Genomic DNA, 13,538 nt, shown 5'->3' with positions numbered 1-13,538 from the left:
TATTAATAGGATCAGAAGAACACCACCAATTTTATTCAGGTAGCTTTAGGTGCACACTGTGCAGAGGACACAGTGCACTAACTGTAAATAATGTAGCTGCCTGCCTGTGGTAATAATAGGAGCAGAACAACAGCAATTGTCTCCAGGTAGCTTTAGGTGCACACTGTGCAGAGGACGCACTACACTAATTGTAAATGCTGTAGCTGCCCTGCCTGTGGTATTAATAGGATCAGAAGAACACCACTAATTTTCTTCGGGTAGCTTTAGGTTCACACTGTGCAGAGAACACAGTACACTAACTGTAAATACTGTAGCTGCCTGCCTGTGGTATTAATAGGAGCAGAATAGGGATGAGCTTTGCGTTCGAGTTGAACCCATGTTCGACTCGAACATCAGCTGTTCGATCGTTCGCTGAAGTGCGAACGTTATGGGCCATTCGCGCCAAATTCATGTGGCGCGTCACGGCCCATAATTCACTGGCTGGCTGATGATTGGCCAAGCATGCACTATGACCCGCATGCTTGGCCAATCACAGCACCGTCAGTAGAGAGAGCTGTAATTGGCCAAAGCCAAGGCTTTGGCCAATTATGGCTCAGGGGGTTTAGAACACGCCCCACACTATATAAGGCCCTGGGTAGTGTGTTCCAGCGTGCTTAGATAGACAGAGAGACAGTGTAATTTCATTTGAGTTAGCTAGATTAGGCAGGACAGTCAGTGAGTTAGCTGCACTTACAATGTATTGTGTATATATATGCATCCCAGGTGTTGTGTATATATATATACACTGTATTCAGTTTAGCCAGATCCGTTCCTGTTATCTTCCTACTGACAGGCAGGCTTGTCTTGTTACAGTATTTACAGCTACCCGAAGAAAATTGCTGGTGTTCTTTTGATCCTATTAGTACCACAGTCAGGCAGCTAGACTATTTAGAGTTAGTGTAGTGCGTCCTCCTCATAGTGTTCAGTTAAAGCTACAAGTTAGTTTAGAGTGACCTCTGCACAGTGTTCAGCTAAAGCTACAAGTTAGGGTAGTGCGTCCTCCTCACATTGTTCAGCTAAAACTACAAGTTAGTGTAGTGCGTCCTCACAGTGTTCAGCTAAAGCTACAAGTTAGTTTAGTGTGACCTCTGCACAGTGTTCATCTAAAGCTACAAGTTAGGGTAGTGCGTCCTCCTCACAGTGTTCAGCTAAAGCTACAAGTTGGTGTAGTGCGTCCTCCTCACAGTGTTCAGCTAAAACTACAAGTTAGTGTAGTGCGACCTCTGCACAGTGTTCAGCTAAAGCTACAAGTTAGTGTAGTGCTTCCTCTGAATAGTGTTCAGCTAAAACTACAAGTTAGTGTAGTGTGACCTCTGCACAGTGTTCAGCTAAAGCTACAAGTTAGTGTAGTGTGTCCTCCACACAGTGTTCAGCTAAAGCTACAAGTTAGTGTAGTGCGTCCTCTGAACAGTGTTCAGCTAAAACTACAAGTTAGTGTAGTGCGAGCTCTGCACAGTGTTCAGCTAAAGCTACCTGTAGAAGGTTGGTGGTGTTTTCCTGATCCTATCACTACCGCAGGCAGCTAAATAAGCTACAAGTTAGTTTTTTGCGAGCTCTGCACAGTTTTCACCTAAAGCTACCTGTCGAAGGTTGGTGGTGTTTTCCTGATCCTATCACTACCGCAGGCAGCTAAATAAGCTACAAGTTAGTTTTTTGCGAGCTCTGCACAGTGTTCACCTAAAGCTACCTGTAGATGGTTGGTGGTGTTTTCCTGATCCTATCACTACCGCAGGCAGCTAAATAAGCTACAAGTTAGTTTTTTGCGAGCTCTGCACAGTGTTCAGCTAAAGCTACCTGTCGAAGGTTGGTGGTGTTTTCCCGATCCTATTACTACCGCAGGCAGCTAAATAAGCTACAAGTTAGTTTTTTGCGAGCTCTGCACAGTGTTCAGCTAAAGCTACCTGTAGAAGGTTGGTGGTGTTTTCCCGATCCTATCACTACCGCAGGCAGCTAAATAAGCTACAAGTTCGTTTTTTGCGAGCTCTGCACAGTGTTCACCTAAAGCTACCTGTCGAAGGTTGGTGGCGTTTTCCTGATCCTATCACTACCGCAGGCAGCTAAATAAGCTACAAGTTAGTTTTTTGCGAGCTCTGCACAGTGTTCACCTAAAGCTACCTGTAGAAGGTTGGTGGTGTTCTCATACTACAGGCAGGCAGTTGATTTTGTTAGCTGCAGTATATATATATATATATATATATATATATATCCCAGCTTAGTGCAGCTACAGGGCATTGGTATGTCTGGAAGGCAAACAAGGAAAGGCAGACAGTCACAAGCCAATAAAAGAGGTCAAGGAGGCTCCGTGTCTAGAGGCAACAGTGCTGGTCATGGAGACGGTACATCCTCATCAGCACGTGGCTGTGGGACACACTTGGGCTTTTTTTCGGCAGCTGGCCGTGTTGAGCCGCAACATGCAGAAGACTTGGTCGAGTGGATGACCAAGCCGTCCTCATCCTCCTCATCCTCTCTCACCCATGCTCAGGGTACTTTGTCTGGCAAAGCAGCTGCCAACGCGGCCTCTTCCCTTGGCTCAATGGCATCAGTGACTCCTTCCCTAGCCCAACCATGTTCTCCTGAGGAGTCCCTCGAACTGTTTGACCACAGTGTTGGGTACATGCTCCAGGAGGATGCCCAGAGTTTAGAAGGCTCTGATGATGATACTGAGCTAGATGAAGGCAGTAACGTGAGCACGGACAGAGGGGGTGCTCAAAAAGGACAGCAATCTGGCAGTCATGCTCCCACTGCTGCAGCATGCTGCCAGGTTTGCTCCAGTGATGAGGAGGGAGAGAATGATGAGGTCACTGACTCAACGTGGGTGCCTGATAGGAGTGAGGAGGAGGCACATCACCAACGAGGCAGGATGCCCTCCAGGGGCCAGCCTAAGGGCAGCACACTGACTGCATCACACCCCAAAGCTCCGCATGTGCAGGGCGCTGCTGTCTCTGTGTGTTATTCCAAAAGTTCTTTGGTGTGGGCCTTTTTTGAGACGAGTGCATCAGATCGCACCACTGCTATTTGCAACATATGTCTCAAGCGTATCTCGCGTGGCCAAAACATCTCCCGCTTGGGCACCACATGCTTGACCAGACATATGTTGACCTGCCATGCAGTTCATTGGCAAGCGTATCTAAAAGACCCACACCAAAGAACAAAGAGGACCTCTCCTTGCTCCTCATCAGCTGAGATCTCCAACCCCACTATACCTTCAGTCCTCTCTGAGACCTGCACTGAGAGGAATGAAGGTGTAGAATTAGGTGTGTCACAGCCAAGTACTTGTGGGCAATCTGCTTTCGGTACACCAACGTCAGATTGTACCAGGCAAATTTCCCTGCCCCAGCTTCTGCACCGCCGAAAGAAGTTCACTCCCAGCCATCCACATGCCCAGCAGTTGAATGCTAGCTTGGCAAAATTGCTAGCACTTCAACTGCTGCCTTTTCAGTTGGTAGACTCTGCCCCCTTCCGTGAGTTTGTGGAATGTGCGGTTCCTAAGTGGCAGGTACCCAAACGCCACAGAAGGCGATTCCGGCTCTCTACCGGCAGCTGGGAAGGATGCAGGACAAGGTGCATTAGTGTTGGAGGTTGTTCCGCCACCATGCCTCCAAAATGCCACTACTAATGATTGTGACACACCTCTCTCCTCCACCCCCTCCTCTTCTTCTTCCTCCATGGCCTCTTCCTGTGCTTTGTCCTCGGAACCAGTGGTGCTCCATAGCCGTTCAAGGGGCTACGCAAGTATGCAGGCCAAAAGATGCCATGCGGTGCTTGAGCTGGTGTGCTTGGGGGACAGGAGCCACACTGGGGCAGAGGTTCTGTCAGCTCCGCAGGGGCAGGTTCAGAGGTGGTTGATGCCACGCCAAATTAAGGCAGACATGGTGGTTTGCGACAATGGCACCAACCTCCTCTCTGCCCTCCGACAGGGACAAATGACCCATGTGCCCTGTTTGGCTCACGTCCTTAACTTGGTGGTGCAGTGGTTCTTGGGCAGGTACCCAGGCTTACAGGATGTCCTGAGGCAGGCCAGGAAAGACTGTATGCATTTCCGCCGGTCATTTAATGCCAGTGCTCGTCTGGCAGACCTCCAAAAGGAGTTTAACCTGCCCAAGAACTGCCTAATCTGTGACATGCCCACCAGGTGGAACTCAACGTTGGCCATGCTGCAGCAGCTGCACACGCAGCAGAGAGCCATCAATGAGTACCTGTGCGACTATGGCACCAGGACAGGGTCAGGAGAGCTTGGTTTTTTCCCCACGCCAGTGGGCCATGATCAGGGATGCATGCACTGTCCTGTCACCATTTGAGGAGGCCACGAGGATGGTGAGCAGTGACAGTGCATGCATCAGTGACACTGTCCCCCTTGTCCACCTGTTGGAGCACACGCTGCGTAGAATAATGGACAGGGCACTTGAGGCAGAACAGAGGCAGGAAGAGGAGGACTTCCTTCGCTCTCAAGGCCCCCTTTATCCAGACAGTGTTCCTGCGTGCCCGCCGATCACACAGGAAGAGGACGAGGAGGAGGATTGTGTCAGTATGGAGGTGGAGCCTTGCACTCAGCATCAGCAGCAGTCTTTAAGGGATCAGTCCCAAGAAACCCATGGACTTGTACGTGGCTTGGAGGAGGTGGCTGCGGACCATGTCGTCCTTAGTGACCCAGAGGACTCTGGACTGAATGCCTCAGCAAACCTACGCTGCATGGCCTCCCTGATCCTGCAAAGCCTGTGTAAGGATCCTCGTATTCGTGGTATCAAGAAGGACCGATACTAGCTGGCAACCCTCCTTGATCCACATTACAAGGGTAAGGTTGCGGACCTTATCTTGCCATCGCAGAGGGAGCAGAGGATGAAACATCTCCGGGAGGCCTTGCAGAAAGGTCTGTGCAACGCGTTCCCAGAGACTGGGAGGTTACAAACTCCTGTTTCTGGACAATGTGTTGCTGAGGCTTCGGTCAGTCAAAGAAGGAGCGGTGGAGAAGGTAGCCATCTGACCGATGCGTTCAGACAATTTTTTGGTCCGCAGCCCCAAGGTATGATCGGTTCCAGCAACCATTGCCAACGTCTGTTTTACATGGTGCAGGAATACCTAGGGGCAAGATCCGACTTGGACACCTTTCCCACCAAAAATCCTCTGGGTTACTGGGTCTTGAGGATGGATCACTGGCCAGAGCTTGCACAGAATACAATTGAGCTACTGGCCTGTCCTGCATCCAGCGTTCTTTCGGAACGCACATTCAGTGCTGCTGGAGGCTTTGTAACCGATCACAGGGTGCGTCTGTCCACCAACTCGGTTGATCGACTGACCTTCATAAAAATGAATCAGTCTTGGATCACCACCAGCTACCAAGCACCTGATGCTGATGTAACCGAATATTTTTTTTGAAATCTCAGATCCCTTCAAAGACTGCCTATGCTGATGCTGAGTGACTATCCTGAGTAATTATCCTCTTCCTCCTCAATGATCACGCTGATAGCTTGTAAGAACATTTTTGGTTCTGGGTGCCACCACCAGTGCCTAAGGCCCAATTTTTCATCCCCTGTTTAACAGGGGCGTGTAATTACAATTTTTGATGCAATACTTTGCAGCAGGGCTCGTTCCTGCTTCCCAACTAGAGTATCTGTGAGGGGTTGCAGTGTTGTGGCACCAGCACTAGTGCCTAAGGCCTAATTTTTCAGCCCCTGTTTAACAGGGGCATGTAATTACAATTTTTGATGCAATACTTTGCAGCAGGGCTCATTTCTGCATTCCAACTAGAGTATCTGTGAGGGGTTACAGTGTTGTGGCACCAGTACCAGTGCCTAAGGCCCAATTTTTCAGTCCCTGTTCAACAGGGGCATGTAATTACAATTCTTGATCTAATATTTCACAGCAGGGCCCGTTTCTGCGCCCAGGAGCGAGTGAGGACTTACAGTGTTGTGGCACTAGCACCACCACCACCAAAGGCCCAATTTTTCTGCCCCTGTTCAACAGGGGCATGTAATTACAATTCTTGATCTAATATTTCACAGCAGGGCCCTGTGAGGGCTTACAGTGTTGTGGCCACAACAACACCTAAGGCCCAAATTTCTGCTGAGTATATAGGGCAGGCCCCTACTTTCAAACATCCAACTTACAAACGACTCCTACTTGCAAACGGAAGGAGACAACAGGAAGTGAGATGAAATCTACCCCTAAGAAGGGAAATTCTCTCCTGTAAGAGTTAATATGAGAAAAACGTTTCTCCTTTCCACTGATGCTTTATCACCAATCCTTGTTTCACAAAAAAACCCAAATTTTAAAAAAAGCATTTGTCATTGGGACAAAAAGTGAGGTGAAATCTTCTGAAGAGGAGCACAGACAGCAAAACAAATGTCACAGGGGTGATAACCCTTCCCTATGTTTTCCAAAAACCTTAAAATAGATTTTTTGGCTGGAGCTAAACACGTTAAAAATGTACAAGTTCAAAATTACAAACAGATTCTACTTAACAACAAACCTACAGTCCCTGTCTTGTTTGCACCGCCTGTATACTGCTGTTCAGAGTATATAGGGCCTGGTGGCCCCACGCCTTTCCTTTTTTTAATTTGGGTGCGGGGTTCCCCTTAATATCCATACAAGACCCAAAGGGTCTGGTAATGGACTGGGGGGTACCCATGCTGTTTGTCTCACTGATTTTCATCCATATCGCTAGGACATTACATTAAAGCCGCGAGCAGTTTTAAATGACTTTTTTTCCTTTAAAAATGACATTTTGTGCAGGGACTGTTCTAAGCATGGGAAACACACGCCACTTTACATATAGATACCCCCCAGGTACCATATTTAAAGGAATACTTCACTTTTTTTTAACTTTAAGCATCATTAAAATCACTGCTCCCAAAAAAACGGCCGTTTTTAAAAGTTTTTTTTGCATTGATACATGTCCCCTGAGACAGGACCTGGGTCCCCAAACCCTTTTTAGGACAATACCATGCAAATTAGCCTTTAAAATGAGCACTTTTAATTTTGAACGTTCGAGTCCCATAGACGTCAATGGGGTTCTAACGTTCGTGCAAATTTTCAGTCCGTTCGCAGGTTCTGGTGTGAACCGAACCGGGGGGTGTTCGGCTCATCCCTAGAGCAGAACAACAGCAATTGTCTCCAGGTAGCTTTAGGTGCACACTATGCAGAGGACGCACTACACTAACTGTAAATGCTGTAGTTGCCTGCCTGTGGTATTAATAGGATCAGAAGAACACCACTAATTTTCTTCAGGTAGCTTTAGGGGCACACTGTGCAGAGGACACAGTGCACTAACTGTAAATACTGTAGCTGCCTGCCTGTGGTATAAATAGGAGCAGAACAACAGCAATTGTCTCCAGGTAGCTTTAGGTGCACACTGTGCAGAGGACGCACTACACTAACTGTAAATGCTGTAGATGCCTGCCTGTGGTATTAATAGGATCAGAAGAACACCACTAATTTTCTTCAGGTAGCTTTATGTGCACCCTGTGCAGAAGACACAGTACACTAACTGTAAATACTGTAGCTGCCTGCCTGTGGTATTATTGGAGCAGAACAACAGCAATTGTCTCCAGGTAGACTTAGATGCACACTGTGCAGAGGACGCACTAAACGAACTTGTAAATACTGCAGCTGCCTGTGGTACTGTACTAAAAGGATCAGAAGAACACCACTAATTTTGTTTAGGTAGCTTTAGGTGCACACTGTGCAGAGGACGCACTACACTAACTTGTAAATACTGCAGCTGCCTGCGGTACTGTACTAATAGGATCAGAAGAACACCACTAATTTTCTTCAGGTAGCTTTAGGGGCACACTGTGCAGAGGACACAGTGCACTAACTGTAAATACTGTAGCTGCCTGCCTGTAGTATTAATAGGAGCAGAACAACAGCAATTGTCTCCAGGTAGCTTTAGGTGCACACTGTGCAAAGGATGCACTACACTAACTGTAAATGCTGTAGATGCCTGCTTGTGGTATTAATAGGATCAGAAGAACACCACTAATTTTCTTCAGGTAGCTTTAGGTGCACACTGTGCAGAGGACACGGTACACTAACTGTAAATACTGTAGCTGCCTGCCTGTGGTATTAATAGGAGCAGAACAACAGCAATTCTCTCCAGGTAGCTTTAGGTGCACACTGTGCAGAGGACGCACTAAACTAACTTGTAAATACTGCAGCTGCCTGTGGTACTGTACTAATAGGATCAGAAGAACACCACTAATTTTGTTTAGGTAGCTTTAGGTGCACACTGTGCAGAGGACGCGCTAAACTAACTTGTAAATACTGCTGCTGCCTGCGGTACTGTACTAATAGGATCAGAAGAACACCACTAATTTTGTTTAGGTAGCTTTAGGTGCACACTGTGCAGAGGACGCATTAAACTAACTTGTAAATACTGCAGCTGCCTGCGGTACTGTACTAATAGGATCAGAAGAACACCACTAATTTTCTTCAGTTAGCTTTAGGTGCACACTGTGCAGAGGACGCACTACACTAACTTGTAAATACTGCAGCTGCCTGCGGTACTGTACTAATAGGATCAGAAGAACACCACTAATTTTCTTCAGGTAGCTTTAGGTGCACACTGTGCAGAGGACGTACTACACTATCTTGTAAATACTGCAGCTGCCTGCAGTACTGTACTAATAGGATCAGAAGAACACTAATTTTCTTCAGGTAGCTTTAGGTGTACACTGTGAAGAGGATGCATTACACTTATGCCCCATACACACGGTCGGATTTTCCGACGGAAAATGTGTGATAGGACCTAGTTGTCGGAAATTTCGACCGTGTGTAGGCTCCATCACACATTTTCCATCGGTATTTCCGACACACAAAGTTTGAGAGCAGGATATAAAATTTTCCGACAACAAAATCCGTTGTCGGAAATTCCGATCGTGTGTACACAAATCCGACGCACAAAGTGCCACGCATGCTCAGAATAAATAAAGAGATGAAAGCTATTGGCCACTGCCCCGTTTATAGTCCCGATGTACGTGTTTTACGTCACCGCGTTTAGAACGATTGGATTTTCCGACAACTTTGTGTGACCGTGTGTATGCAAGACAAGTTTGAGCCAACATCCATAGGAAAAAATCCATGGATTTTGTTGTTGGAATGTCCGAACAAAGTCCGACCGTGTGTACGGGGCATAACTGTAAATACTGTAGCTAATAGGACTAATAGGATCAGAAGAACACCAGCAATTTTCTTCAGGTAGCTGTAAATACTGTAAAAACACCTGCCTGCCTGTCAATAGTAGGAAGAGAATAACAGGAATGGATCTAGCTAAACTGAATACAGTGTATCTATATATATATATATATATATATATATATATACACACACAACACTTAGGATGTATATATATACACAATAACGTGTAAGTGCAGCTAACTGACTCGCCTGCCTACTCTATCTAACTTAAATCAAATGACACTGTCTCTCTGTCTATCTATCTCTCTCTCAACGCCAGAACACACTACACAGGGCCTCCATGCAGGTGGCCTTATATAGTGTGGGGCGTGTACTAAACTCCCTGAGCCATAATTGGCCAAAGCCACCCTGGCTTTGGCCAATTACGGCTCTCTGTACAGACGGTGCTGTGATTGGCCAATCATCAGCCAGCAATGCACTGCGATGCCGCAGTGAATTATGGGCCATGACGCGCCACTCGAATTTGGCGCGAACGGCCCATATCGTTCGGAATTCGGCGAACGACCGAACAGGCAATGTTCGAGTCGAACATGGGTTCAATTCGAACACGAAGCTCATCCCTAACCACTAGCACTTTCACTGCACTTCCTCCTGTGGTCATTGGTCCTAGCACCACCTCCTCAGGCTCTGCCAGACCAAGATTTAGAAGATGTATTTATTGTAACGCAGTAAATAATATACCCTGGTAAAACAGGTACATACATAGGTAATAAAACATGATATTGACATATTGAGGACCATGATACATAAAAAGTAAAATCAATCACATGGCACATTTGCATGGTATAATAAAGACATATAAACAATATATACAGCTGGGGATTGGCTGGGGCCCTCCTTAATACTCCAGGCAGCTCCTCCTAACCTCCCTCCCATTCTTCTGAAAGCTTTTTCAAGGTTCCAGCAAGTAGGAGGAGGTACCAGAGGTGCTGCCTGATGAGTCATTTAGCCTCCCTGAGTCACTCACCCTGACCCAGATTCAGCGCAAGCTTGGCTGCCAGTCAAGCCAAACAATTTGCCTATATTACAACTAGCACACTTAGCTAGAGGATGCTTCCCCCCCCCTCAAACAGCCAGCCTGCCTCCATGGCTGGGAAAATCAATTGACTCCTGGGCCCAGGAGAAAAATGCAGAGCATCCCATAAGAAAATGAGGGAGGGGAAAAGGGAACAAACTTGGATGGGACAATGTACAAAATAAGTTGGTATCAAAAATATACTTTTTTTTTCAAATAACACTTGAATACATTACAGATTCACAGTATATATATCCTAGCTACAGGTTCCTGCAGCTAACTCTACACATTATAACACAGAAATTTCAGCTGGAGCACCTCCCCCTAGAGGGAAGCCTTACCAGCTGGTTGGAAAATGTTGAGTCCATGTAGCAGGGTGAACAGCCATTCACCATGATACCTGCAAAACAGAAGAAGCACATCTCTAATCCTAACTTACTATCTACCTGTACAGTCTGTCAGCAGGGTGTTATGAACTTGCTGACAGAAATAAACAAACCATAGCACAAGCTCTTTTTTTTCCCCGAGAGTCTCTGGTGAGAGGAACCCCTCCCCTTTTGTCATCAGGCTCTTTTCAAAAAGGGTTGTGTCAATGTCCTAGGCCTCACCCAAGTTTCTTCAGTTATAAATGGGACATCCACCCTGAACAGATCAGGGTGTAGGCCGGCCTAGTCCGTTATAAGCAAGAAACATAGGCAACAATTCTCCTCCATGCTGTCCATGTGAAAATCTCTACCTGCAAGCTGAACATTCCACATCAGTTCTTCACAGATAGAAATCAGGATTTGGCAATCGCTTTAATCGCTTGTCTTTGTAGATTGCCCTGTCTGTGCAGGGGCATTCCTCCATCCACCTCACTTGTGTGAATGAAGGAGCCTGTTTGTTTGTTTTTTTTCATTCAATCTGCTAGCTGAACAAAAAAAGCTAACCACCTATGCCCAGCTTTAGTCCTGCAGTCGAATCTAAAATATGCATGTCATGAGAGACATATAGGCTGCCATAGCTCGACTTCAGTCACAAAACATTCAGCAAAAGAAATTAAAAAAAGCTGAAATTCCTTATCTCTCTGCTTGTTCTGGGGCATTGATGCAGTAAGCATGGATTGTAAAACATCAGCATGACATGATGTACTTTAAAGCAGCTAATAATGAAAACTCCTGATCAAGTACCATGTGGAAATTTAAAGAAAAAAATAATTTTAAAGATAGAAAAAAGAATTAAAAAGTGGGAGAAATTTTTTTTTTAAAGTGAGAGCAAAAAGTACATTTAAAGCAATCAAATATATTTATCTAAAATAAACCACTTAGCAGAGAAAATAAAAATCCAGCAGCAAGCTATTTGCATTGGTAAAATTATGACTCATGTGGAATGGAATGATAACTGAACGCCATAAAAGCATAGGCTATTTTCTTAATACCGACAAAAGCACAATATAATATGTCCTAAAATGACTTTTTATAATGTATATATCTACTCAGAACCATAATCACTTCCCTAATAATTGTCCTATTTTCTTAAAATGTATCACTAACTAACACTTTTTTAGCTTTATATAGAGAATCATGTTCTTATTTCTGGCCTTCTTGGACAAGATGGCCTGGCTCGCAGTCTCCGCTCTAATTCATCCCAAATATGTGTTATTGGGTTGAGGTCAGGACTCTGTGCAAGCAAGCCAAGTTCCTCCACCCCAAACTCACTCATCCATGTCTTTATGGACCTTGCTTTGTGCACTGGTGCGCAGTCATGTTGGAACAGGAAGGGGCCATCCCCAAACTGTTCCCACAAAGTTGGGAGCATGAAATTGTCCAAAATGTCTTGACATGCTGATGCCTTAAGAGTTCCCTTCAATGGAACTAGGGGACCAAACCTAACCCCTGAAAAACCATCCCCCACTATAACCCCCCTTCCACCAAATGATTTGGACCAGTGCACAAAGCAAGGTCTATAAAGACATGGATGAGCGAGTTTTGGGTGGAGGAACTTGACTGGCCTGCACAGAGTATTGATTTCAACCCGATAAAACAGCTTTGGGATGAATTAGAGCAGAGACTGCGAGCCAGGCCTTCTTGTCCAACATCAGTGCCTGACTTCACAAATGCGCTTCTGGAAGAATAGTCAAACATTCCCATAGACACACTCCTAAACATTGTGGACAACCTTCCCAGAAGAGTTAAAGCTGTTATAGCTGCAAAGGGTGGGCCAACCTAATATTGAACGCTACGGGCTAAGACTGGAACGTCAATAAAGTGTGTGTAAAGGCAGGCATTCCAATACTTTTGGTAATATAGTGTATCTTGTATTGAAGTGGTTGTAAACCCTAGGAAAAAAAAAACCTGCAAGACAAATGCATAATGAGCTAGTATGCATAGCATACTAGCTCATTATGAATTACTTACCTGAGATCGAAGCCCCCAGCCATCCTTGTACCCCACTCCGGTGGCCAACATCGCTCCCAGAGTTACGTCCGGGTATTGCGGGCGCCGGCGATGTGATTGGCCGGAGCCGCGATGACGTCGGTAGCAAAAAGTGGTTGTAAACGGTTTACAACCACTGTAAAGTGATTGTAAATGCTCTTTTTAAAAATAACAAACAGGTGTATTTTTACTTGCTCTGTGCAATGGAATTGCACAAAGTGGTCTTAAACCTCCTCTTCTCTGGTCCCTCCAGCGAGTGCCCCCATAGAAAGCCACGTTGATGGAAGCTAAGAGTAGGAGGGAGACTGACAGAAACTGCAGCAGAGTTGCAGGAGTGACCAAGAAGGATCCAGTTTCTTTGCCCTTGGAGATGAGGAAAGCGTGAAGGCTGTTTTTTTAATCTGGTAGCTAAAATGCTAGGAGTCATAATGCTCTAGTGAGTGGGGGAGCACTATTAAGAGGACACCCTTTTTATTTGATTTGTAGACTTTTCAGAGTAAAATAAGTTAATTGAAGTAGATGCAAATTGGAAGCAGTGGACTTGCATAGATCACTATATTGAGCACAAAATATTACATGTTTACATAAATTTGCTCAGGTTTTTAGTTTATTTAAAGTGGTTGTAAACCCTTTCATATACCCAGTGAAGGGACTATCCTCAGGTGATACACAGAGATGAACCAAAGAAACAAATCCTCCTTCATTAGTTGTACTTGTTTATCTGCAGGATTCATAAAAATGGGAGTGGAGAGCTGAAGTTACACTCTGCAGAGCTCAGTGGGGAGGGGTCTGAGAGCTGATTGGAGGGAAGATACACACCCCCTGTCACACAGCACACAGGAACAGAGCTGAGGCTGTCAATCACCTAGAGGTCCCTC

This window comes from Aquarana catesbeiana, linkage group LG08 (assembly GCF_042186555.1).
Source record: "Aquarana catesbeiana isolate 2022-GZ linkage group LG08, ASM4218655v1, whole genome shotgun sequence".
NCBI lineage: Eukaryota > Metazoa > Chordata > Amphibia > Anura > Ranidae > Aquarana > Aquarana catesbeiana.
The sequence above is the reverse complement of the archived record's forward strand: the minus strand, read 5'-3'. Positions refer to the sequence as shown.